Source organism: Pristis pectinata, chromosome 21 (assembly GCF_009764475.1).
Source record: "Pristis pectinata isolate sPriPec2 chromosome 21, sPriPec2.1.pri, whole genome shotgun sequence".
Classification (NCBI taxonomy): domain Eukaryota; kingdom Metazoa; phylum Chordata; class Chondrichthyes; order Rhinopristiformes; family Pristidae; genus Pristis; species Pristis pectinata.
The window spans coordinates 10,089,822-10,115,533 of NC_067425.1; the positions used below are offsets into that span (position 1 = coordinate 10,089,822).

At 38.5% G+C, this 25,712-nt stretch overlaps 2 protein-coding genes across 2 annotated transcripts in view; one reads left to right on the top strand and one right to left on the bottom strand.

Annotated features, from left to right (window-relative positions):
* mettl16 (methyltransferase 16, N6-methyladenosin) overlaps nt 1-4,541 on the bottom strand; it is an 83,008-nt gene extending 78,467 nt beyond the window's left edge. Inside the window, exons 1-2 of the mRNA XM_052035842.1 lie at nt 4,481-4,541; nt 381-459 (exon numbers count right to left, since the gene is read on the bottom strand). The gene's annotated coding sequence lies outside the window, so the exon portion shown is untranslated. The remainder of the gene's footprint in view (nt 1-380; nt 460-4,480) is intronic.
* Nucleotides 4,542-5,374: 833 nt separating this feature from the next.
* The window catches only part of LOC127581328 (lissencephaly-1 homolog), an 82,051-nt gene continuing 61,713 nt past the window's right edge, over nt 5,375-25,712 (top strand). Inside the window, exon 1 of the mRNA XM_052035635.1 lies at nt 5,375-5,681. The gene's annotated coding sequence lies outside the window, so the exon portion shown is untranslated. The remainder of the gene's footprint in view (nt 5,682-25,712) is intronic.

The window sequence follows — 25,712 nt, forward strand, 5'->3', positions numbered from 1 at the left end:
GAGGGGAGAGCAGATCCACTGGGGGATGGGTCAAAGAAGAGAAAGGGAAAAACAGAGGGTAGAAAAAAGATAAATAGGCTAGGAAAGGTAAGAAGAGAAGCATGGTGGGGGGGGGGGTGTTGTGGGGAAGGGGGGTGTGGATCAATTGAAGTGGAAGAATTCAATGTTCATGCCTTTAGGCTGCAAGGTTCCAAGATGGAAAATGAGGTGCTGTTCCTCCAATTGTGCTTGGAATTCTCCTATCAGTGGAGGAGGCCGAGGACTGACATATCAGTGATAGTGTGGGAGGGGGAGTTGAAGTGACTAGCAACAGGGAGATGCAGATCGCGGTTAGGTACGGAGTGCAGATGTTCTGCGAAATGGTCAGCTAGTCTACTTACCAATGTAGAGGAGGCCACACTTGGTGCACCGAATGCAGTAGATGATATTAAGGGTTGTTTTCCCTGGAGCGCTGGAGACCTGATAGAAGTTTATAAGATTATGAGAGGCATAGAGTAGACAGCCGGTATCTTTTTCCCAGGATCGCAATGTCTAATACTAGGACTTAAGGTGAGAGGGGGTAAGTTCAAAGGAGACATGCAGGGAAAGTTTTTTTTAAACACAGAGAGTGGTGGATGCCTGGAATGCTCTGCCAGGGATGGTAGTGGAGGCAAATACAATAGTGGAGTTTAAGAGGCTCTTAGATAAGCACATGAATATGCAGAGAATGGAGGGATATGGACCTTGTGTAGGCAGAAGGGACTAATTTAATTGGGTGTTCAATTACTAGTTTAATCAGTTCATCACATCGTGGGCCGAAAGACCTGCACCTGTGCTGTAGTGTTTTAAGTTCTATGGATCGAAGACTGACTGGCTAACCATAAACAGAGAGTAGACGTAAATGGAACATTTTCTGGTTGGCAATTTGTAATGAATGGTGTGTCAGGAGGATCAGTGCTGGATCCTCAACTTTTTAAAATTTATACAAATGATGGATGAAGGCACCGAGGGTATGGTTGCTAAATTTGCTGATGACACAAAATTGAGTAAGCAAGTAAGTTGTGTAGAGGTCATGAGGAGGCTACAAAGGGATAGACATAGGTTATGTGAGTGGTCAAAGGTCTGGCAAATAGAATCATTGAGCCATAGAGCACCAAGATAAGTGGAGGAGTAGGGAGCATAGAGGAAATAGAAAGAATGCAGAGGGACCTAGACAGTTTAGGAGAATGGGCAAGAAAATGGCAGATGAGATTCAATGTTGAGAAATGTGCAGTTGTACACTTTGGAAGTAGAAATAAGCGGGTAGATTATTATCTAGAAGGAGAGAAGATTGATAGTGCGGTAGTACAAAGGGACTTGGGGGTACTTATACAAGATACCTTAAAAGTTAACCACCAGGTTGGATCGGTGGTTAAGAAAGCGAATGCTATGTTGGCATTCATCTCGAGAGGTATAGTGTATAAAAGTAAGGAAGTGTTGATGAGGCTCTACGGGGCGCTAGTGAGGCCTCATTTGGAATACTGTGCGCAGTTTTGGGCCCCGCATCTTAGGAAGGATGTGCTGACGTTGGAGAGGGTTCAGAGGAGATTTACGAGAATGATTCCAGGAATGAAAGGGCTTAAGTACGATGAGCGTTTGTCGGCTCTTGGACTGTACTCGCTGGAGTACAGAAGGATGAGAGGGGACCTCGTAGCGACATTTAAAATGTTGACAGGTAAGGATAGAGTAGATGTGGCTAGGCTGTTTCCCTTGGTGGGCGTGTCCAGGACCAGAGGGCACAATCTTAGAATTAGAGGGTACAGTTTCAAGACAGAGATGAGGAGAAGTTTCTTTACCCAGAGGGTGGTGAAATTGTGGAACTCCTTGCCACGCACAGCAGTGGAGGCCAGATCAGTGGGGGTGTTCAAGGAGGAGATAGACAGATATCTAAATAGTCAGGGTATCAAGGGATATGGGGATAAGGCTGGCAAATGGGATTAGAATAGTTTTTTTTTTATCTCTCTTTTTTTCCCACCCCATTTCTTTTTCCCTTTTCCTTGGAGCAGACTCGATGGGCCGAATGGCCTGCTTCTGCTCCCTTATCTTGTGATCTTGTGAATACAGCATGGATACAGGCCATTCAGCCCAACCAGTCTATGCCAACTACTTTGTCCACCCAGCTCGTCCCAATTTCCTGCATTCAGCCTATATCCCTCCAAGCCCCACCCTTCCAAGTTCCTATCCAAGCGTTTCTTAAATGTTACTGTGCAAAGCAAAACACGAGTTAACATTTCCAATCGAAGACCCTTAATCAGAGATCTGATGGTCTTTGACCTGAAACATTAACTCTGTTTCTCTTTCTACAGATGCTACCTGACCTGAGTGTGCCTACCATATTTTATTCTTGTTAAATATTTCGAGCATCTCCAATGTCATTTATTTTCGCTTAATAGGGAGGCTAAGCTTTAGTGATATAGGGCATTGATGAGAACACTGGTGGTATGTGCAGTATTGGTCCCCCTATTTAAAGAAAAATGTAAATGCATTAGCAGTTCAGAGAAAGTTTACTAGACTATTACCTGGAATGGATGGGTTGTCTCATGAGTAAAAGTTAGGCAGGCTGGTCTTGTACCCACTGGAGATTAGAAGAGTGAGAGACAGCTTTATTAAAACAGATTCTGAGGGGTCTTGACATGATGGATACAAAGAAAATGTTTTCTCTTGTGGGAGAATCCAGAACAAGTTCGCTACCAGTTTATTTAAAACTGAGGAATTGCCCAATTAATACAAAGCTGATATAAACTTTCTCTCAGAGGTTCTCACATCTTTGGAGCTCTCTTCTTGAAAGCAGTGAATGCTGTGTCGTTGACTATTTTTAAGGTAGTAGGGAAGTAATTTCTTGAGAATCCTGGTGAAAGATTACTGTGGGTGGATGGGAATGTGGAGTACAGGTTAGAATCAGATCAGCCATGACCACGTTAAATGACAGAGAGGCTGAGTGAACTACTCCTGCTCCTAATTTGTATGTTTCCGCTCTCAGTGGAAATAATTGAGTAGAAAGTACACAGGTGGAGCATGATCAGCTTGCCTGAGACTCCCTCTCACTTCAAGTAAAATTGCTGGAAGATACTCAGTGTCTTGACGTTCACATATCAAACAGCCATGTGGACAAAAACCCAATGATTAAAATGTTTCTCAACAGAAATAGGTTTAGTGGGAGGGGTAGGTGGTGGTTAATGGAATGTGATGCAAAAAGGAATACTTCCAAAGAAACAAAGAAAACTAAAACATATACATGATTTGTTCTACTATATCTTTCCCAGTACTAATGCCTTACAAAGAAAAGAAAGATTCTGGCTTGTATTTGTAAAGTATCCTTCATATCCTTTTCAAAATGTCCCAAAGTTGATCAATCACTGTTGAAGTACTTTTAAGTGTAATCAGTGCTGTAATGTTGGAGTTACCGCAGCTAATTTGCACACGGAAGGGTCCAACAAATAACAAAGGGATATTGAGCTGGAAATTTGCTTCAGTAAATATTGATTGGGGGAATAAATATTGAACAGGCCATGAACTGCAACTATGACATTCTGTCTGAAAATGTGCCATGGCTGATATTACATTTAAATTTCACTGTCTGACTCGAATAATCTTCAACTGCAAGATCAACTGCCAGAGTGAAATGGATTATTCATATGTCAGCAAAAAATGTTGGAAACACTCAGTAGATCAAATAGCATCTGCAGAAAAATAAACATGTAATGTTTCAAGTCCAGGACCCTTCATTAAAATTGGGAAAGAGAGAAAGTTAGTTTTGAGCAGCAGAGAAGGTAGGGTACGGAATAGGTAGGACAAGGGGAATATCTTCAATAGGGCAAGACAAAATGACTTGATGTGGCATTTAAGTAGCAGTTAAGATGTTACAACGAAGCTGAAGCAAGGTCAAGGAACAACAAGTCAACTTAAGAACAAAAAATGAGATTAATGTAAATGGCTGGTTGATGGTCAGCACAGACCTGTTGGGTTAAATGGCCTGTTCCCATGCCCCATCCCTCTATCTATGACTTTTTAAAAAGCATTTTCAAGATCTGGACATAGCTGACAAGGCCAGTATTTTTGCCCATCCCTAATTACCCTTGAAAAGGTGATCTTGAACCGTTGCAGCTCCTTTAGAGAAGGTACTCCCAGGATTACCATATGAGGAGTTCCAGAAATTATGCACAACTACAATGTATTTCCATGTCAGCATGGTATGGGGCTCAGATAGGATCCTGCAATAGTGGTGTTCCTGTGTGCCTGCTGCCCTTGTCCTTCTTGGCAATAGAGGTCATGGGTTTCGGAGTTGCTGTTGAAGTAGCCTGGATGAGTAATTGCAGTGCATTAAAATGAATGTTTTGGGTGGTTGATGGGGTGCTAATCAAGCTTTGTTGTGAGGGCTGTTGGCTTTGCACTCATCTAGGCAAGTGGAGAGTATTCACTATGCTCTTGACTTGCATCTTGTAGATGGTGCCAAGTAACTCACCTGGCGTCTGATTTGCACTATTTGATTGATTGAGTGTCAGATCAATGGTAATTCCAGATACAAGATCTCATCGAAGATCATTGAATTTGATTTTCTACAAAGCTCTTGGTCAACCTTAAAAAAATGGACAAATGGGAGATATAAAAAAAATCCTCTTTATTGTGCTAAAGTGGTTAATGCAGAACAGACCATGGAATTACGGAATGGGCACTACCCAGAAACTATTCAGCCTATCAAGTCTGTGCTGGCTCCAAGAACATCAGCAAGTCCTACTGTCTGCCCTCTCTCCATAGATTTGCAAATTATTTTCTTTCAGATCCTTATTCAGCCTCTTTTTGAAGACTAGACATTAATCTGCCTCCTCCATCACCCCTGGAAGATATAAGCACTCAATACCAGTTCATAAAATACAAGGGGTGGAAACGCAGCAACGCCTTTGCACTACTCCTGACACAATCATCTGGCTTATCCACCTGAATGAAGTCTTGTCTCTGGTTTACATCCCCTATGGAGAAGATGGCAAATAACGTGGTTCCTTTCAAAACCCCAATATTCCCCTCATTAGGCCAGAAATAAAAAACTTTCATGAAGATACTTTCAGATACAAAGACAACATCATTCAATAAATAAGATTCTAATAGCAATCATGCTCACACCTCTCAAATTTTCTCAAAAGCGCGCGTTATGAAGCCCATCAACGTCGTCACAAGCCGAGCGCGCAGGTTTATGCGCGACCCCGCCTTCCAAAGCGGGTGCACGCTAGCGTCAGCCGACGACGCATGCGCCCCCCTTCCCCAACAGCCGGGACGAGCGTCAGTCCTCAGGCACGCCCGCGCCGCTTTGGCTCGTCCTTGCTTCCCGGATCTGCGCAGGCGCGACGCGGCGCTGAGCGGGGAGTCGGCGAATTCTCGGCGCCCGTTCGAGGAGTCGTGCGCAGGCGCCTCTGTCACTTGGCAGAGAGGGGTGGGTGGGAGGAGGTCGGAACCGAGAGAGGGAGGGGGAGAAAAAAACGGACCGATTGATGTGCTCTGCCTGTTCTGCGCAGACTCCGCACGGCCGCGTACAGGGAGAGAGAGAGGGAGAAAAAACAGTTTGAGCGAGGGGGGGAGGCTGCAATCGTGTTTGACAGCCGTAAAAACCTCTGGATTCTCGTCTGAATGGTCGCTGTAAGCCCTCCGTGTCGAAGCCGACTCTCTTCAGGGTGAGTTGATGTAGGTTTGTAATGGCCGTGAGGCTGATTAAACGCGGCGCCGGGTGGAGAAAAAAAGCCGGGGATGGGTGGGAGGGAGGGAGGGAGGGCTTCCTTTCAGATTATGTGGCTGCTGCCTTGCTGTGTGGTAATAAAATGGCGTCCGGCCGTTGGTAAAACCTTCAAATGATCCGGGTCTATCGTTACTGATGCCTTTTTCTACGACCTTTGGGTACCTTTCATACGCAGCCCTTGAAATCATCACAAAGTCGCCGACGTGGCCTTTCAAGAAACGGACATCCATTTTTTTTTATTTGTTCCATTATTTTTCGCTGGGAGTTTGACCCAATTCCTTTCTATGTACGAAAAATGCAGGTTGGTATTTTTTTTCACTCTGCTGGTGTGGCCGACGCCCGGGTACTAGGCGTATCAAATCTAATCCATTCATTTCTACTTTATTAAAATAAAACTGTGCGTAATAGAATGGATGGGCAAGGTTGCAGGTCATGAGCAGTACTGGTGAGTTTGGGTGGAGTGAGGAAGAACAAGATTTTTTTTACCGCAGGGTGGATCTTGACTTGTGAGACGCCCAAACCGGGTGTTATCCAATTATTCTCGATATATGCAGGTATATAAATGCTGAATGTTTGGTTTTTTTTGCTTTGGGGCTTTATGATCTTAGGAACCTGATGCAACATCTCATGACCCGTTTTTCTGTGCTTTAGTTGTCAGATTTTCATGGTCGATGCAGTGCCATAAGGCACATGCATCTTGCTTTCTGGTGATGCAGGATTAACATCACGACATTTTAAAACCATTTTTTCCCTTTATCAGTCCTGCTGATTTTGCAGAAAGCTCTCGTTGAATGTGACCATGGCTGTGTTACAATGCAGGATATAATATCCTTGATCTGTAAACTGATTTTTAATTCTGTGATTATGCTAAAAATTAAGATGTCATTTTTGATTTGGTAATAAAAACAATATAATGCATACAATTTTTTTGTGTCAGAATAATATCTAACCTGTAAATGTGATCATTTGTTTTGTAATCAGTGTGGTGAGAGACAAGCATCAGTTTTCAAACAATATTTCACTATTCCTATTCTTAGTTCCATAACCAATTTGACTTTTTATTAGCATTTTGCTAACTTGACTGTGGAGAAGTCAACACGTGACCTTCCTTAAAATATATTTAACTGGAGAAATTAATTTAAGATGTAAATTATTGAGTAATTTCAGCAGTGGCTAAGAAAATCATCCAGGATTTAATTTGGACATTGACATGGCTGATTTTATTATAGGTTTTTCTATTGAAAACAAAATTTTAAATTTATAATTGCAAAATGGTTTCTTAAATGTTAATTACATTAGTAACTGAATGTGTCAGGATAGCGTTGGTTTGAATGGAGCCTCAAAAAAAAGTAATTCTTTCAAATAAGAATGGAAAATACATAATTTTATAATCAGTTTTCTATTCAGATACTTGCCTAACATTTTAATCTTGTTTCTCAAATGATTTTTGCTTTTGGGAAGTTTCTGACACATGATTAGGTATCCAAGCATGTAAGATTTGGAGTTGATATTTTTCTAAATCTTAAATCTAAAACAAATGATTTCAAAGCAATTTAAAGTAAACCATTAACTCCATTGTGATAATATATTAAATCTTGGTTTTGATCAATTCACTGGAGATCCAAATAGACTAGTCATAGATTTGCATTTCTAGTTAAACTCTGACAACTGAATTTACTGTTACTGTATGAACTTCTTCACATGGGAAATAAGTACTGTACAAGGGAAAAAGGGTGGGATTTGTGCTTTCAAAGTCCTTGATTATCTGTACTTGGAACATAGGTGATGAATTATCAAAAAAAAATTTATTTTATCAAATTTATTTTACACTTTCAAGATATTTTTGGTGTTTAAGATTTCAAATAGCTTGATTTGGCCAAGAAGGCCTAATGTTAGCTTGGAGAGTTTGACCAGTGCCTTTCTGAAATGCATTTAATATTACAGTATTTTTAGCATTACAAGTAAGGTATTGTCAGTATCATTTTCAATATAATTTTATTTTGGATGAAATATGTACACATACAAAAATATTTTTATGCCTTATCCATTTGTTTCAATTTATTTTATAACTTATGGTAATTAAAATTTGTCATTTGTTCCCCATAACTATATTACCTATTCTGAATAAACAATTGCAGATCATTTTTATGTATGGGGTATACATTGACCCATTATTATAACTTTTGACATCGCATCTCAATTACAATGGCAGTCTAATTGCAAATCTGTATTGATGTTCCCCATAACATTTTCATTTTGGGGGATACTTCACGAATGGCTTATAAATATGTTTTAATATATATGTTTGTATAGAAATGTTTATCCAACACATAAGTTGCAAGAAATCATTCACACATATTGGAGTTTATCATGTGACTTCTTCAGTTGCATCTATCAAGCATTCTGGTATAAGTGAGGTTAAGTTGTAACCCATTCCTAAGTTGTATGAATGCTGATACTGCTCATTGTGTTTTCATTTGATGGTTCATGATGAAACTCTTAATCAGTAATTTTATGTGGAGAAGGGCAATTGGGTACAAAACTAAATCATGCCTTGGCTTTTGTTTATTAATTTTGCTTATTAATTGAGCCATCACAATGAAATGTTCAAAGATTTTGTAAGTATGAATACTTGAAGTTTGTACACAGTTTCTGTCAGTTGAAAACCAGCCATATTTCTGTACTACTCGTCTGAATCTTTACAGAGAAATTTAATACTTTTAGTGTACTGTATGAGGAAAGGGGAGCTAGCAGTTTATGTGGGGGTTGGGGTGGTTAATATTGGTGGAGAAATAATAAATGTTTGAGAATTATCCAGTTCCATGTTGTATGTCCTTGATTATCAGTGGAAATCTGTAATGCGTCAACGAGCCTATGTACACGATTGTAAATATTTCTGATTTTACCTAGAAACTTCCATCAGGGAGGATTGAAACAAGCCATGCATCATTATCTTTTTGACACAGAATTAGTCTTTGTGTAGCTGATATATGTTGGTTTTTATTAGTCAAGGTTTCTCTGAATTGGAACAGATGGGTAAATGGATTTGAGATGCTGATGAAGCATGCATGAATTGAGTGGCAAAGCATGTTTGGAGGGCTGAATGGCCTATTCCTATTTCTCAAGTTTTCTAACTGCAGCTGACTGTAAATGGCCTATTGTTTTCATTGATTTCATGCTGGACAATGATCATTCATAGTGGACAATCTGTTAATATACCAAATATTAGTGGCAGTGTAACATTAAATTTGCTATTGGAGAAACTGGGATATTAACTAAATGTATGAGGCTTACTATGCATGGAGATAGATCAAGGCCTGAAATTAACACCTGTCAATTTGTTTAGGCTGCAGCAGTACATTTAAACTGTGACAGCAGGGAGCTTGACTGATTTAACAAACTGAAAGCATTGCAGTGTTGCTTGCTTAATTCAAAAGACTTCCATGTTTATAAAACATATTGTTTTCACAAATCACATTTGTGTGTGAAGTAATGAATATCCCCTTTTCCTACAATTCCCTCTAGCCCTACAATTCTCAGAACTGCACTATTTATATAACTTTTTGTTCGTCCTTGTTTTCATCACCTCATCATTGATGGCATGTCTTCACTTTCAAGTTAGAAATGTTTTGTTTTACATGTTTTTGGTATTTATAACATGGGGGCAAAATGCCTTTAAATAATACACTACCCTTTTCTATTTTTCCTCCCTCATGAGATGCACAAAAAGCTCAACTTCAAAAATTGGCTCAACGATAGATGTTAAAGACTCCATGTAATCTTTAACTGCTAGTCCTAGGTAGTCTATGGTGTCAAATTTCTTTGAAATTTGTGTCACACTATGGGAGCACATTTTACTACCCTGATTCTAGTTTGTGGTTTAAAAACTTGGCAAAACTTTAGTTTATGGTTGTAATCAGGCAGTCCCTGAAGTAGGGCTTTTAGTGAATCATTGTGTAGAGATGGATGTGGATCATCCATATTACATTGCATTAGGTTGCTGATGCTGAATTTTTGTTACTTTTCCTTCAACTAAACAGTGTCCTTTTATTACTGGCCATCAAATTTCCTAAAAATATCATGCAAGTTATGTAAGCAGTGCAGGTTTTGTTACCTGAAGTCAAAATGCTTCCTGACTTTCCACTTACAATGGAAATGTATGGCAACTTTGAAATTGACTCAATTTTTATTTTGACTTTCATTATATTGCAAATTCAGCAAAGTTTGGAATTATGCTATAGGTTAAATAGGAGGCAAAAAAGAATGGTAAAAACAAAATAGTACTTGTAATTCATTTCAGAGAAATAATTTAAAGTTCATTGGAATTTAATCAGGAATTGTTAATATACTGACTAAACTTGGATTGAATAGCTCAGAAGTCAAATCTTTGAAATATAAACAGGATCATTTATATTTTTTTGTTTTATTTTGATATATGTTCTGGAAGATATAGTTAGGTGACAACATTGAAGAATATTAAACCAGCAACAGATCTTTGAAAAGTAAATAACAAAGGTAATCAATTCCATCAATTTAAGTGAAGCATCCAATAGAGTTGACAAACTTCATTTCCTGAAGGATATTAAGAAACCAGATAAGTCTTTGACAGTCACTACTCTTTCCTCAGTCACTACTGTTGATAGCTTTATCCTGGATTTGCTTTAATTGTTTGAATTTAAATTCCCCAGCTGCTGTGGTGCTTTGGCTCCAAATCAGTAGCTCAAGCCTCTAGTTACTAGTTCAAAAACTTAACCACTGTGCTACCATTCCCATACAAGCTCATGGGATGAGGTACTATCTCAAGTTCCGTTGTCTCTTTTAAGTTGTTAAATCAAAACAGAAATGGACAAACTTAGCTGCTGTACAGTATGAAAAACAAGCATGCTTCCAAGCAGTTTGTTGAAGATGATCAGTCAAGAAGGACAATGCATTTACTGTAGTTTGTACATTTTGCTTGGGATTAGAGTTGTTAAATTAAGAAATAAGGAGTTGTTTGAAATAACTGGCAAAAACATGATGTAACTAATTTTCCAAGCAGGCAGTATGCATGTTTTTTTTTTGTTCAGCAACTCAGCAAATTGTTTTTATATTTCTGAACATTAAATGAATTGATGGATATGGGATTTGAACAGGAAAGTAGAGGTGGTGGTAGAGGATCAGCCAGTATCTTATTAAATGGTGGAAAAGGCTCACAGGGGGTGGGGAGGGCATGGGTTTGGGGGTAATGGCATATGGCCAACTGCTATTCCTTTTCACAAATCCCTATTGTATTTGAGTTTGTTCAAGAGCTGGTTTGTACATGTTTTGTTTTGAAAATTAAATTCAATGGACACCATGTAGTATCCTCTAAATGGACATTCTTTATGTGAATGTTAATTATTTGACTGTGTATGGGAGGGCATATAGCCGAACTAAATGTGATATGTATTCAACATTGTGTGAGCTTTTCAGCAGGGAGTTAGAAAACCATCAGATGTGAGAACATTGGTGATTGTCCTAATCTAGCTGGAGGCAGTGGGGCCAATTAGAGTGTTGCAGTTATTGACTGTATCAAGCAATGCAGTTGCTAGATAATATAAGCAGATTTTAGTGGATAAATGTAACTGTAGCAGGCCTGAACATGGGTAATAGTTTTCTCAAAAACAGAAAATGCTGGAAATATTCAACAGGTCAGGTAGCATTGTGAGAAGAGAAACAACATTAACATTTCAGGCCAAAAACCCTTTATGAGAACTCATTAACAGCTTTTTTTTTAAAGTTTATCATTGGGGAAAAAAAATTGAGGATATTTATAAATGTCCAGTTAAAAGTCCTGTGTTTTGCAGAACTCTGGCTTCTCAGCAAGTTGTCACAACACATTTTCCATAACATTAAGTATATTTCTTTATGCTGGGAGTGCAGAGTAAATTGTTTTCTCTTGGAGAAATGTGAGTTTGATCAGTAATTTCTGTGATTATTTACTGTTTCCATTTGTGGTTATAAAACAGTTACAAATCTATTATGTCTTAAAGGTTTTTAAAACACAAAGTTCATAATTTATTTTGGATGAGGCTTGAAGAAGTAACGTTCATTAAAAATATCAAATATGTTTATGTCCAAAAATTGAAAACATAAGCAACCTTCCTTGTGTATGAAAGTAATTTTTAGTGATCAGAGTTCACTTATTAGACATGTAAAATTGTGTCGTGGTTTTAGTGCTTGATTCTTTAATGGTCCTTGCGTAGAATGTGCACAATCTTGATTTATGTAGTGGCACAACTGTTCTTTGAGTGGGATTGTGAATGGTGTTAACATCTTGATCCTAAGTTACCTTTCTCTTCCCTCAGTTTAAAAATTGTACCAGATACAAAACTACATCTTTTCTTAAAAGAGGTGTGTGTGTGTGTGTGTGTATGTGTGTGTGAGAGACCAGTTGTGTATCTGATAGTCCTGTCAGCCTGACGAGATCCAACATCGTCTTAAATGCGCTAGAACAGCTTTTGGACGTCTCTGAACAAAAGTCTTTCATGATCGTGATATCCAAACAGACACTAAAATGTTAGTGTACAAAGCAGTGGTGATCCCAACACTCCTGTGTGCATCAGAAACTTGGACAACATACCGACGACATCTGAAGGCACTTGAAAAGTTCCATCAACGCTGTCTTCAAACTATCTTAAATATCAGCTGGGAAGATAGAAGAACCAACGTCAGCATGCTAAATGAAGCAAAAACAACAAGCATTGAAGCCTACGTTGTCAAGAACCAACTAAGATGGAGCAGTCCTGTTGCTCGGATGAAAGACGAACATCTGCTGAAACAAATCTTCTACTCCCATCTTAAAGTAGGCAAACGTAAAAGAGGTGGACAACAGAAGAGATTCAAAGACATCTTAATAACCAACATGAAGAAATGTAACGTCAACATCAACAATTGGGAAACCAATGCCAAGGACAGGAAACTCTGGCAAACCATCATCCGAGAAGGAACAGCAACCTTCGAAGCCAACAGATGTGCAGAATTAGAGGAAAAGAGAAGAAAATGGAAAGAGAGGCAGCAACAACCAAAGCCCGATCTGCCATCTGGAACTACCTGTCCTGAATGCGGAGGAACTTTCAGAGCCAAGATTGGACTCAAGCCACTTGAGAGCCCATAAATAGATCAACGGAACAAAGACCATTATCCTTGACCTCGAGGGATAGCCACGACGACGATGACGAGTCCTGTCAGCAATCTGCTCCGTCCCACATTTCCCTTTCATAATATAGTTACAAATCTCGTTTTGTATTTACTATTTTCAATTAAAATTTTCTTTAATGCACCAGCATGCTATTTTGTGTTGCACCTGTATTAGTTTGATGCCACATTCATCATAAACTTAAATCCTTTTTTTTTAAGCTGCATATTTGACCTTCTAAATCAGTCACTTATTTGCAAAAACTCATTTTTTTGCCATTTTCAAAATTCACCCCTTGGGATAAATCTCCTGAACTACATGAAGTTGATCCTCTTGAAATATGGAAATTTTATTTGGATTTTCTAAGCTTTCTAATCCTTGTAAGATGATGTTGGAAGAAAGAATTGTGCATTTATAATGCATTCATGATGCCAGGGCATTTAAAAATACATTGCATCTAATGTAGGGAAACATAACATCAACCATGCGTTCAGGAATGTTCCACAAACACCATAACCTGAAATTCTGTTTCACTGATAAATATTGGCCAGGATATCGGGTGGCCTCCATCCAAGTGATTAGATGGTGCCTTGGCTTATTTAACCTCTTGTCTGATGGTTAGTTCCTCATATGCTGTAAGACTACCTAGGTGATCCCCTGAAGTGTTTACCAAGTTTCTGTTCTCCAATCTTTGGGACAGAAGCAATTTTGGCTGAAGTGAGGATGAACCATGGCTGGTTTCAAATTATGATTACGTTTGCTCTTTGGTAGTTCTCATTATGCCTCCTTTTACTACTGTTTCAAACCGAGTCAGAATGGCTTCATAAATGATGAAGAGAGGTCATAAGCTCATCTGCCACAGTTTCAAGTATTATAAAGTTAATGTAGGTGATAGGCTGCAATATTAAACAGGAGTAAATTAAGGGGTATTTGAATATATTCAGGAATTGATTAGTTAGATGGGGTGTAAAATTCAGTCGAGAGAAATGCTTCATAGGACAAAAATTAGGACTGAATGAGAAAGTACATAGATATCAATGAAAAGAAAAATGTTTGGAAAATGAAAGTAATCTGGGAGATCTGATTGACACAGTGTCTGGAAGCTCTTGCCGCTGTGCACGGTAGAGGTGAGGAAATCAGATGGATTAAAGGTCAAAATTGAGAGGAGTGAGGTAATTCTGCCATTTCATAATTTCACTGAAAATGATGGCTCTTTGCTTATTAAACCATGTTTCTATGATGTAGTAAGAATATTTATGTTATTGAAATGAGACAAAAGGAGGCAACTAAAATTTTCAGAATGGATGTGGGCTTTTAAGGATCAGGGTTTACATGCACTGGAAAAAGGTAGTTGTCAGGGGAAAAAAAACATTGAAATTAAAGAAAAAAATAAAGGAATTAGATATTTACCATGATCAGCTGTTTCATCTTGTTTGGTGAGATCAGTGAACAGAGACTGTACCAAGAAGAGTAAATTAAAAACATTCATTTCCAGAGACACATAAATTGTGTTGATTGTTTCAATGCAAAACATTTTTTTCTTAAGTGTATATTTTTAGATAAGTAAATCAGTAACTTGAGCCATGGCATATAATAAGCAAGCAGTTAATTTGGATGTGTGGTACACAAAGCTTTCATCATTGGGGGATTATCTTTACCCATACTTAAGTGTGGATCATAGAATTTTGTAGATTAATTTATAATAGTTGACTTCTGTGACTAGACAATTGTATTATTGTTGTACTTTATAATAAACGGGCTAGTGTCCAGCAATTCCCATTTTCAAGTGCACATACAGTAAAGATAAACTAATAGCTGTCTGGTGTTGCTACCTCCGGTGATGTTAGGTAGGGCTTAGTACTACTTTCATTCGTTTTTTTTTCGACATTTGTGACCAGTTGGTGTGCTGAATTCTTCTCCATCCTCTTAGATTATTATTTTGACATGTATGGAATTAAGATGCACAAGTAGTTCTAGATCAACAATATATTACTGTTGATATAATAGGACTACTAAATTGTGGCAGAGTAAAGGAACATAAGCCTTGACCAATTCTGGTTTCTAGGTTTTCGATCTGTAATTTTGGTTTCATAGGAATAATGGTTAACACTAACAGAAGAAAAGTGTTGCTCTACAGGTAGAAATGCATCTAAAACATACTCTATCTCTAAACTGGCCAAAAGCCTTTTGACTCTTGATTAACGAAGAACTAGTGATCACATGTTCAAGAATATTGAAGGAATATTAGGGACTCTTGACCTCACAATCCACCTGGTTATGATCTTGCACCTTAATGTCTACTTGCACTGCATTCTCTCTGTAGCTTTTACACTTTATTCTGCATTCTGTTATTGTTTTATCTTGTACAACCTCAATGCACTGTGTAATGAATTGATCTGTAAGAATGGTATGCAAGACAAGTTTCACTGTACCTTGGTACATGTGACAATAAACCAGTTATATAGAACTGTAGAACATTACAGTACAGGCCCTTCAGCCCACAATGTTATGCCGACGTTTTATCCTGCTCTAAGATCTATATATAGCCCTCCATTTCTCTGTCATTTTGTTATGTTTATGTTACGTGCAAAATAACATTTGGTTAAAGAAGATTTTAATTTTGCTAATCTTTCTATGTCCTGGCATCTACATCAGGCTGGGGAAAGTCTAAGTAGTTTAATTCTGGAATGAAGGGGGGCAGGGTGCTATCATTCCAGCTCTAAACCTCTCTCTGGTGGAAAAGGCTCCTGAGAGTATTATTGCAGCTAGAGATTAAGTGAGGTAATTTGTCCACTACTTAACTGGTGTTAAATTATTAAACATTCATGATGGTGGCTGAAGTCTATGTAGTAGAACTAAACTGGTTTAGAAGAGCGAGATCCTATGATAGAATCTTATTAATTCCTGAGGGGTCTTTCTTGGGTGCGTATGGGGAAGATGTTTTCTCTTGGGGATCACTGTTATTAAAAAAAAGTGATTGCCCAAGTGGATGCTCGCGTATTTGGAACTCCCTTTTAAATAGTGGAGGAAGTGGTCTGTATATAATTTTAAGGTGAAATTGGACAAATCCATGAAAAGCAAGGGGCTGAAAGGTTATTGAAAGGTTATGGCAGGGTGAAGGAACCATGGGTGACGAGAGAGGTGGAACGACTAGTTAGGGAGAAGAAGGTAGCATACATGAGGTATAAACAGCAAGGTTCAGACAGGGCCCATGAGGAATATAGAGTAGCGAGGAAGGAACTTAAGAAAGGGCTGAGGAGAGCTAGAAGGGGACATGAAAAGGCATTGGCTAGTAGGGTTAAGGAAAATCCTAAGACCTTTTTCATGTACGTGAAGGCTAGGGTAAAGGTAGGTCCGATTAAAGACAAAGGTGGGAGAATGTGCCTGGAGGCGGTGGAAGTGGGAGAAGTTCTCAATGAATACTTCTCTTTGGTATTCACCAAGGAGAGGGGTCTTGATGACGCGGAAGAGAGTGCTGGTAAGGGTAATGTTCTCGAGGTTGTAGATATCAAGAGAGAGGATGTGTTGAAGTTGTTAAACAATATCAAGACAGATAAATCTCCGGGGCCTGACGAGATTTTCCCCAGGCTGCTTTGAGAGGCGAGGGAGGAGATTGTTGGACCGCTGGTAAGGATCTTTGAGTCCTCGTTGTCCACAGGGATTGGAGGGTGGCGAATGTTGTCCCCTTGTTCAAAAAAAGGTAGTAGGGATAGTCCAGGGAATTACAGACTGGTGAGCCTTACATCTGTGGTGGGTAAGCTGTTAGAAAGGATTCTAAGGGATAGGATCTATGAACACCTGGAGAATCATGGACTGATTAGGGACAGCCAGCATGGCTTTGTGAAAGGAAGATCTTGCCTCACAAGCCTGATAGAGTTCCTTGAGGAGGTGACGAGGAAGATTGATGAGGGTAGTGCGGTGGATGTGGTCTATATGGATTTTAGTAAGGCGTTTGATAAGGTTCCTCATGGTGGGCTTCTTCAGAAGGTCAGAGGCCAAGGGATCCAGGGAAGCTTGGCTGTGTGGATTAGGAATTGGCTTGCCTGTAGAAAGCAGAGGGTTGTGGTGGAAGGAGTGCCCTCTGATTGGAGGGCAGTGACTAGTGGTGTCCCGCAGGGATCAGTTCTGGGACCTCTACTTTTTGTGATATTTATAGATGACTTAGATGAGGGGGTGGAAGGCTGGGTTAGTAAGTTTGCAGACGACACTAAGATTGGCAGTGTTGTGGATAGTGTGGAGGACTGTCGGAGCTTACAGAGGGATATTGATAAGATGCAGAGCTGGGCTGACAAGTGGCAGATGGAGTTCAGAGAAGTGTGAGCTGGTACACTTTGGAAGGACAAACTTCAGGGCAGAGTACAGGGTAAATGGCAAGGTACTTGGCAATGTGGAGGAGCAGAGGGATCTGTGGGTTCATATTCACAGTTCACTGAAAGTTGCCTCGCAGGTGGATAGAGCAGTTAAGAAGGCCTATGGGATGTCAGCTTTCATAAGTCATGGGATCGAGTTTGAGCGCCGCAAAGTGATGATGCAGCTTTACAGAACTCTAGTTAGACCACACTTGGAGTACTGTGTTCAGTTCTGGTCACCGCATTATGGGAAGGATGTGGAGGCGTTGGAGGGGGTGCAGAGGAGATTTACCAGGATGCTGCCTGTATGGATCATGAGGAGAGGCTTAAGGAGCTAGGACTTTATTCACTGGAAAGGAGGAGGATGAGAGGAGACATGATAGAGGTATATAAGATACTGAGAGGAATAGATAGAGTAAACAGCCAGCGCCGCCTCCTTCCCAGGGCACCAATGCTCAAGAGGAGAGGGCATGGCTTTAAGGTTATGGGTGGGAGGTTCAGGGGAGATGTCAGGGGGAGGTTTTTCACCCAGAGAGTGGTTGGTGCATGGAATGCACTGCCTGGGGTGGTGGTGGAGGCAGATACATTGGACAGGTTCAAGAGTGTGTTGGATAGGCATATGGAGGAATGTGAGATAGAGGGATATGCGGGAGGAAAGGGTTAGATAGTGTGAGGGTGGTTTGATGGACGGCACAACATGGGCCGAAGGGCCTGTTTTGTGCTGTATGGTTCTATGGTTTATTAGGGAATCTGGAGTTACGGTTACAGTCAGGACAATCCTGATTTTATTGAATGGCAGAACAGAATCAAGGGGCTCAGTGACCTATTGCTTCTAATTAATATTTTTATATGCATAGAAATGATCTTGGTGTGTTTCACTAGAAAAATAGAGAAGGAAACATTAGGATGGGTGATGTAAAATTTGATCAAAGTGATGGTTTTAAAGTAGCATCTTTAAGTAAAGAGATGGAAGGGGTAGGGAGGCCAAGGGTTTCAGAAAAGAATTCCAAATCTTGGCCTAGATGAGTTAAGGCACAGTTGTCAATACTAAGAACGTTCTGAGATGCTCAGAGTAAGAGTTAGATGAACAAGTTTAGCAGATGTTGGAGAAGATTACAGAGGAAAAAGATGGAAGTGCATTTGAAGGAATTTGAATTTGAGAATGAGGATTTAAAATTCTGTGGGAGAAATGGGAAGCCACGTAGTATAGGGAAAAGGCTATCTCTATCATTGGTAGGCTGAATTAATGCGGTTAAGATGAATATTTTACCAAAATTTTTATATTTATTTCAAGCGATTCCAACTTTTGTTCCGAAATCTTTTTTTGACACTGTTGATTCTAAGATTCTTTCATATATTTGGCAGAATAAAAACCCAAGGCTAAGTAAGAAATATTTACAAAAACTAAAAAAGGATGGTGGTATGGCCTTGCCTAACTTTAGATTATATTATTGGGCAATCAATATTAGATATTTAATTTTTTGGATACAAGATTCAGATGTAATTCAACGCCCTAAATGGGTACACCTTGAGTCCCAATCAGTACTTGAATTTTCATTAGTTTCTATTTTAGGAGCTCCACTCCCCTTTGCACTTACCAAGTTAAGTAAACATATGATTAACCCAATTGTTAAACATACAATACGAATATGGTTTCAATTTCGTAAATTTTTTGGATTGAATAAATTTAATCTATCAAGTTCCATTCAATCTAATTTTTTCTTTTATCCATCCAGAGTTGACTCAGCTTTTTCCATATGGAAAAGGAAGGGAATAGTATGTTTTCGTGATTTATTCATTGATAACTGTTTTTCATCTTTTGACCAATTGTCTAACAAATACAATTTGCCTTGATCACACTTTTTTCGATATTTACAAATTAGAAATTTTTTAAAAGCTACTATACCCTCTTTTCCCACACCTTACAAAACTGAAATTACGGAAAAAATTTTTGGTTTTAATCCTTGTCAGAAGGGCTTGATAGCAATAATTTATGATTTAATTATGAAAATTCATTCAGAACCACTGGACAAAATTAAGAATGAATGGGAAAGTGAACTCCAGACATCTATATCTACAGAGACTTGGAAGAAAATTATTCATTTAGTTAATACGTCTTCAATGTGTGCCAGACATTCTTTGATACAGTTTAAGGTAGTTCACAGGACCCATATGTCAAAAGATAAGCTAGCTCATTTTTATCAACATATAAATGCTATATGTGACAGATGTAAATCGAATGTGGCTTCTTTGACACATGTATTTTGGTCCTGTCCTCTTTTGGGAAAATATTGGGAAGATATTTTTAACATTATTTCAAATGTATTGAAGATTGATTTACAACCTCATCCTATCACTGCAATTTTTGGTTTACCAAGGATAGAGTCTGGCCATCTATCTGCCTCCGCTAACCATATGATTGCCTTTGTCACATTAATGGCCAAGCGATCCTTTTTGCTTAAATGGAAGGATCCAATACCCCCTACTACTTTTCAATGGTTCTCTCAAACTATATCATGTTTAAACTTGGAAAAAATTAGGAGTGGTACTGTTGATCCTTCGCTGAAATTTGAGGAAGTTTGGAGTCCATTTATTCGATATTTTCACATGATATAGCTCCCCTTATAATAACCTTTCAATTTAGAGGAACGGAGTTGACTACATAATATTGCTCTGTTTCTATTCAGAAATTTTAGTCCAGTTTTTTTTCTGTTTGTTTTTGAATTTTTTTTTCTTTCTTTCGTTTAGTTTGGTTTGATATATTGTTTATAATTTTATTGTTTTGGGGTTTTTTCTTTTTTATATTTTATAATCTTTTTCTTTTATATTATCATTCACTAACAGATCATTGGATCTACAGTTTTTTTATACTTTATTGTTCTTTATGATTATCCATGTCGTGATTGTTCTCCTGATCTCTTTGTATTACATGTATAAACATTGATATATTAATCTGTATTAATTTGAAAACTAATAAAAAGTGAAAAAGAAAAAGTATAGGAAACAGGTGAGTAGGTTGAAATGCAGGATGGGATGCAATCAAGAAGAATTTAAATTAGTTGAAGACTGTAGGAAGTGAAAGAACCTTGGAACAGTTCATCCTGTAACTGACAGAGGTATGGGTGACAGTTTTGATAGCATGGTTTTGGATGAGGCAGGAACTGAGATGAAAGAAATTCCAAAAGTGCAAATTAGTAGCCTTTAATGGCAAGAATTATAGGATTTAAAGCTCAGCATAAAAATGGGTGCCTACTGAAGTTCATTCTAAATCTTGAATTGAGGCAGTAACCTTGGAGATTTTGCAATGGGAGCTGAAGGTAATGGCTTTGGATTCCTAATTTGTGAGAGATTTTGCATTTCAAGCTGTTTGTTTATACTGGGTTTTCATATTTAAAATGCAGCTTTTAATCCTGTGGTTGGAAGTACAATGATTTATTGCAGCACATCAAATTGTTCAGCTTTCTGCAATTTACCGACATCCCCCAAACTGATGCCATGTGCAGCTGGTAGTTTTGTCCTAGGTTTTTCTCTTGTACACGTCAGTCTTCATAAGGTAACAACTACAATAGATTCTGAATGAAGACAATTAGTGGATGAAAATCTACAACTAAATTTGTAGAGCCTGATGGGGATTTAGGTTGGGACTGCTGCTCTTATGGATCTTTTTTCATTATCCAGATCAAGATGTTGTGGATGCTGTTGATGTGTGTGAATGACACACAAAATTAAGATATGTAATCGGGACCCTGTTTCAAAATTAGGTTGCAATCTGTTTTTGGTACAATGGAGGAATGTGTTTGTATTTGGCAGAAGTCATCTTCATGTAGATAAATGCAGCATTGTGCACAAGTGCTATCAGTGCCAAGCATGTATAGACCAAACTTGGAATAAAATTAAAAGCTGGTCAAATGGGATAGAGCTAAGAGGTTGTGATGCAGGGTTCCTATCAGCAATCAAGAAGTATACTTGTAGAGATGAAGTTAAAACATGTATAGTGTTTAGGTAGAAAACCCTGATTATGCCTCGTTTTACCAGTGACATCTAGATCTTGAAAGATTAATCCATTGTAAAAACTGTTCAATTTGGTCATCTTGTGTAGTGGCTAATGTGGAGACCCTTAAATCATTTTAAAGGATTACAGAAATGATTCCTGGCTTAAATGCTGTAAGTTACGGTGTAGGTCTTGAGAGCTGAGACTCTTAACTCAAGGATAAACTTTAAAGATTTAACTAAAGTATTTTAAATGTTTTAATAAGCAAGATTGGGGGAGGGGAGTGTTTGAACGAGGCTAGATAGGAAAATGTCTTGGGCATAAGTTTTTTTCCGCAAAGGATTGTAGATGCTTAAAGTAAGATGCTGGCTCAAGTGATGAGTGCAAGTTTTCAGTAACAGGATATTTATGAACTTGGATCTCTGTGATCACCTGGAACCTATTAGAGGAATTTTCCTGAATTATTTCTTTTGATTTAGCCTATTTTGGTCTATTTTAAGTACTGAGTTTTAGTACTAAGCAGTCGCCTACTGGGTTAGGAGGTTGTGCATTCCCCTCTTACTCCTGATACTTGAGCATATAATGTTGCAAGAGAGTTCAGTGCAGTATTGAGGAAGTGCCATGTTTGAAGTTCTATTTCTAGAAGATCTTAATCCATGTCGTCTTCTGCTCCTTTGTATGGATGCAAAAGAACCAACCAAAAAAATGTTTATGCCCCACTGACATTTTTATAACTTTTTTTTGTTATTATCTCATTGATCGTGGAATCTTGCTATGCAGATTTGCATTTTCCTGCATTACAAAGAATTTCGAGCATTGTCCCTATTGTAAACTACAATGTGTCTGAGTCTGGAGATTGTTAAAGGTATCATTAATGTTATTCAGTTTTTACAAAATATGAAGAAATTAATAGAGGATTTAAAAACCTGAAATTGGCATTGTGAAGAAACTGGGTATTCATTGTTCTAGTCACCTAATGATATTCCTATTTACTCTGAACATTCCATGGGATTATTTGTGTATTTTGAACTGGCAGACAAGCACTTTCATTTAGAGTGTGCTTGCCTTGTCCACCTTTTCGTGTGGTGTAGATATTTCACCTTACAAAGCAACATATAATCTGCAGAAAGTACGCATGCAGTCATCTTATCTCAGTGTGTCTAATATGTTTGGCCTAAATTACTTTCCTTGATCAGATGGCTGTATTCTTTACCATATGCAGCCTTTAATAAAGTAGCTGTCAGAAATTTATTCAGACTTTATCTTGATATTAATATTTATATCCACATTGATAAATTGTAGTTACAGCAAGAACAGAGAGAGGCTATTCATCCAACCTTTGTGTTTACTGACTTGGTTCCTAAATGGCCTAGCTCTAACATTTTGTGGCATCTTGTTCTGCACTTCGTGAGAGGAGATTGTTTATCAGCCTTAACATCATTAAATCATAAGCACCTCAGTTTGATCATTCCTTAATGTGCAAATGGAATTTAAACCAAGTCCATGCAATCTTGTAATTTAGATTTTCCATCTTTGGTATGATTTTGGTTAATTTGTTCTATGACTTCTCCAAGACTTGGCAAATGCTATATCAACTGAACTTCGAAAGCACCAAAACCTACCTTGGCTGGTATAGTGAAGTACCATCCTTGTCGGATCCCTACTGCTCAGGCAGAGTCTCAGTGCCACCACACAGTTCCTTTGAGGTGGCTTTGGTAGGAATGAGACTGTCATCCATCTCCTTCAGGAGTGTGCATTTGCCAAGAAGGTTTAGAAAGAAATGCTACAGTCTCTATCGAGGTTCATCCCAAATAGCTGCACGTCATGGTTTTCTATGCTCTGCAGGCTGTTCCTAGGGATGTCCATAGAGGAAATGGCAATTACTGCTAGAAGATTATCAATGACAAAACTGTCCTCTGGGCTGTCTGAAACTTGTTGGGATTCCAGAATTAGGAGCCATTTGTGACTGGGTATTGCAGACCAGTACATTTCTGGAGTCCAGTATTACATAGTAAGGGGCACACTGTAGCTTGGTGTAGCCACTGCAGAAGCTGTATGGGGAAAAACCACAGTGTAACGCTCTCCCACATTGCACACTGAAGGGCTAGGATCTGTGTAAATGTTTTGCTTAAGTAATATAATTGAAAGAAAAATTATGTCACAAAAGTGTAAATTATGCAATAGAATGTGGCATATACCGTGAGTGGCAACATGTGGGTACTACACACTGATTGCAAATTTTATGAATAAAATATACTTTTGAAACAAAGCAGTCTTGAGCTCCAGTATTGAGAACAGAATGATGCTCTGAATTTAAATTCTAGCTCTTTTTGAAAATTATAGTTGTATATTTTTGAAAAAAGTAAAAAGAACATCACAAGTTTTCATAATCTATAGCAACTTGGATTTCAAATTCTCATATTTTTTCACTAATCTTAGTTGTGGCATCATTGGGACATCAATATCTTTGGGTTAAAATAGCAAACGTCAGTTAGCCACCCCTTCCTGATTTTGAAAGTCTATTTACATTGGAAGAGCAAATAAAACTGTGGCGTTTAACTTGACTTTTTGAGTAAGGTACTAGAAATTGCTTGGGGAACTATTGACTGCAAGGAATTAAGAATTGATTCAAACTTTTGGTCATCAAGTCCCTGTGGCCTGGTGGACTTCATCATAGTGTCTTAAAACAAGTGGTTACTGAAATACTTGATGCATTTGCTAGATCTGGAGAAATTTCTATTACATTAGAAAATGGAACCCTTTTTTCAAAAAGGGAGTAAGAATGTACAAAGTAGGCTATTAGCTTAACTTCTGTCATTGGGTAAACACTGGAAGACATTATTGAAGATGCTATAACGGCATTTAGGGAAAAAATAAGGTAATTGGGCAAAGTCAGCATGGTTTTGTGAAAGGGAAATATATTTGACCAATTTATTGAGGTTTGTGGAAGAAATAACATATGTCGTGGATTTGATAATATGCAAAAGTTTGTTGCAGAAAATACAAGTTCATGGTACAGAAGTTAGCAATGGCATGGATAAAGAATTGGCTAACCAAAAGTGAACCAAGAGTAAGCAAAAATGGGTCTCTTTCTGCTTGGCAATATATAAGAAGTGGTGTGCCACAAAGATCAGTGCTGGGACCTCAATTTTTTACAATTTGTATGAATCAGATGAAGGTATGATTGCTAAATGTGGTAATAAAAAGCAGGAATAAGTCATGTAGATGACTGAAGGAGGATATAGAGGCATATGGATAGGTTAAGGGACTGGGCAAATATCTAGGAAATGGAGCATAATATCAGGGGAAAATGTGAAATTTTCCACTTTGGCAGGGAAAAATAAGGAGGTGAGCAATTAAGGTGATCAAGTTGTCCTAATACATGAAGGGCTAGTGAGCTGAGGCATGGTATCATTAGAAATAATTAGAACCATAGAACACCACAGCACAGAAAACAGGCCATTCGACCCTTCTAGTCTGTGCCGAAACATTATTCCGCTAGTCCTACTTACCTGCACCCAGTCCATAACCCTCCAGACTTCTCCCGTCCATGTATCTATCCAATTTATTCTTAAAACTTAAGAGTGAGGAAAGCTAATGTCATTATTCTTAATTGCAAGGGGAATTGAATATAAAACTGGTTATATTCCAGTCATAGGCTATTGATAAGACCATCTGGAATAATATGTACAGTATTGGTCTTGAAGTATGTAAATGCACTGAAAGCAGTTTAAAGACTTGCTAGACTGGTTATCAGGTGGGTGGTCTTTTAAGGAAAGATTGGACAGGCTGCATCTGTATCTGCTGCAATTTAGAAGAATGAGAGGCAACTTGATGGAATCATATAATTCTGAAGGGCCTTGACAGGGTTTATGTTGGCAGTATCTTTCCCCTTGTCGGAGTATCCAGAAGTAGGGGGCACTTGGTTAAAAATAGTGGATCACTCATTTAGATAAGTACCTAGTACAGGACAGGAACAGGCTCTTTGGTCTGCAATGTCTGTGCTGATCACAATGCCAATTTAAACTTAGTCCCATCTGCCTGTGTGTGGTCAAATGTCTCTTAAATGTTGCTATCATACCTGCTACCACTGGCAATGTGTTCCATGCACCTACCACTCTCTGCAAAAAAAAAACTTGTCGTATAAATCTCCTTTTAAACTTTCCCCCTCATGCTCTCTAGTATTTGACATTTCCACCCCGGAGGGGAAAAAAAGACTCCGACTACCTATACTCTGTTACTCTCATAATTTTATATACTTCTTTCCGGTCATCCCTCAGCCTCCGATGCTCCTGAGAAAACAGAGTTTGTCCAACTTCCCCTTATAGCTGATACTCTAAGCAATGTCCTGGTGAACCTCTTCTGCACCCTCTCCAATCCACATCCTTCCTGTAATATGGTGACCAGACTGCATGCATTACTCAAAATATGCCCTAACCAAAGTTTTTTTTATATAGCTGCAACATGACTTCC